This window comes from Gavialis gangeticus, unplaced genomic scaffold, assembly GCF_001723915.1.
Source record: "Gavialis gangeticus isolate Ggan-Ray unplaced genomic scaffold, GavGan_comp1, whole genome shotgun sequence".
NCBI classification, from domain to species: domain Eukaryota; kingdom Metazoa; phylum Chordata; order Crocodylia; family Gavialidae; genus Gavialis; species Gavialis gangeticus.
The window spans coordinates 180,668,953-180,670,919 of NW_017728992.1; positions in this window are offsets into that span (position 1 = coordinate 180,668,953).

Genomic DNA, 1,967 nt, shown 5'->3' on the forward strand with positions numbered 1-1,967 from the left:
CCAGTCAGCACCACTTTCAAACCATTGATTTTGTTACTGTTACACGGAGTAATTAATATTCAACCGATAGTTATTGAAAAGGGGGACCTTCCTCTCTGATACAGGTCCATCTGATCCTAAGCTTGTATTGTACTAGTTTTAAAAAGTAAGAGCAGGTATAAAACCACCCCTGGAGACCAAAGCAAATTCTGCTCCTTGCCAGCACTAAACCAATATTGTTCAGTTTCAGTCTCATTGAAACAAATGTTGGATGGGAAGTAAAAACTAATCCAATCTTTGTTATGTATAGGTCAGGAAAGTCTGATCGGCCACAGGATCCAAATATTTTTTTCTGGATTATTATAATTCATAATACAATTCTATGGCACTATGTTGAATCATATATTATAGGTAATATGCTTTTGATTGCCTTTGTATGACTAGATATATGGTTGTGCTGGTTTCATATATTTGTTGTTGTGAATTGGAGCAATAAAATGCTAAAGTAGTAATCACTCTCTATGGTATCTTTAATAAAATTTGATTTTTCCTTCAAGGTACTCAAGGAAAAATAACAATTCTCTCTCCATATGGTTTTGCTACAGAAAAAATGTTTAGATCATTGCTGCCTGTTGCTACAACACTGGGACTAAATGTTGCCCTTAGTTATAATAGTGCAACCCCATTTAAAACAAAACCAAATCAACGCTGAGATTTTGCACATCACTGAGGGGATCATCTAGTCATTTGAGTTTGCCCAGGTCCAATTTGCCTTTGAATTTTTCCTCAGGTGAGCAAAATGTCAGTAGTCAGCATTCTTCAGTCAGCGGTGAAACGTCATAGCAGGGGTGGGCAATTATTTGGGTCTGTGGGGCACATAGGAGTTTTGCTAAGCCATCGTAGGCCGGGACAACACTGCCCCTGTGCAACAATTCACCAAAACTCCCTCTGTGGGATGGGGCCGTGGGTGGGGAACAGTGTTTGGGAGCAGGATAGGTGGGAAAAGCTGGGATCATGGGACAGGGGTGTGTGGCTGGTGCCCAGGGCAGAACCGCTTTCTACTGCTTGCATCACCCTTCCTTCTCCGCTAGATCTACACCACGGACTGAATCAAGAATAAGGACATCAGCAAGTGGCCTGCCTAGAATACACTTGTGCATGATCTACTTAGGACTGCAGTCTGTCCTAAGGGGCACAACAAACAATTTGGATAAATCTACACCAGCTCCTGTGGGGCTGAGGAGGACCACAGCGAAGCCCAGGGTACCTGCTCCATGAGAACTTCAGCTCAAAGAGGTTAAGGAAGCTGATGCTTGGCATGTCCCCAGCGCCACTCTTGTGTCCTCCGTGCCTGGCAGGGTTGCATTATGTGCCCAGAAACCTCTGGGCAGACGGTTCTGCAGGCAGGGCCGTGCGGGGAGTGGATTGTGGCTCTGCTCTGGGACCTGTCCCCATGCTGTCAAGATCCTGGCCCTGGCTCCAGATGCAGCGCCATCCTGTCCGTTCGGCTGCACGCCCTGCCTGTGCAGCTCCTGCCCAGTCTCCATGGAGATCCCGGGATTGCAGGGTGGTGACGGCATGGGGCCAGGGCAGAGCCACGAGGCACTCCCCACATGTCCCTGCCCACAGAACTGGGGCTCTCATCTGGCTCCACCCCCGTGCTGTGATCCTGGGGTCTCCATGGAGACCAGTCGTGGGCAGGATGCTGGGCCAGGTGGGCAGGGAGCTGTCCAGGGAGACCCCAGGATCTTGGGATGATGACGGCATGGGGCCGGGGCTGGGGTAGAGCAACGATCCACTCCCTGGACGCCTCATGCCCATCACGGGGGTCTGTGGGCAGTGGATTAGAGCTCTACTTTGGGCTCTGGCCCCACACTGTCACCAGCCCCAGATGCCTGTCTCATTCCTGGACGCTGCTTCCTGCTGACCCGCAGCCTCATCCCAGCTACCTGGCCAAGTGCCTTGCTCATGTGGGTCCCACTGTCAAC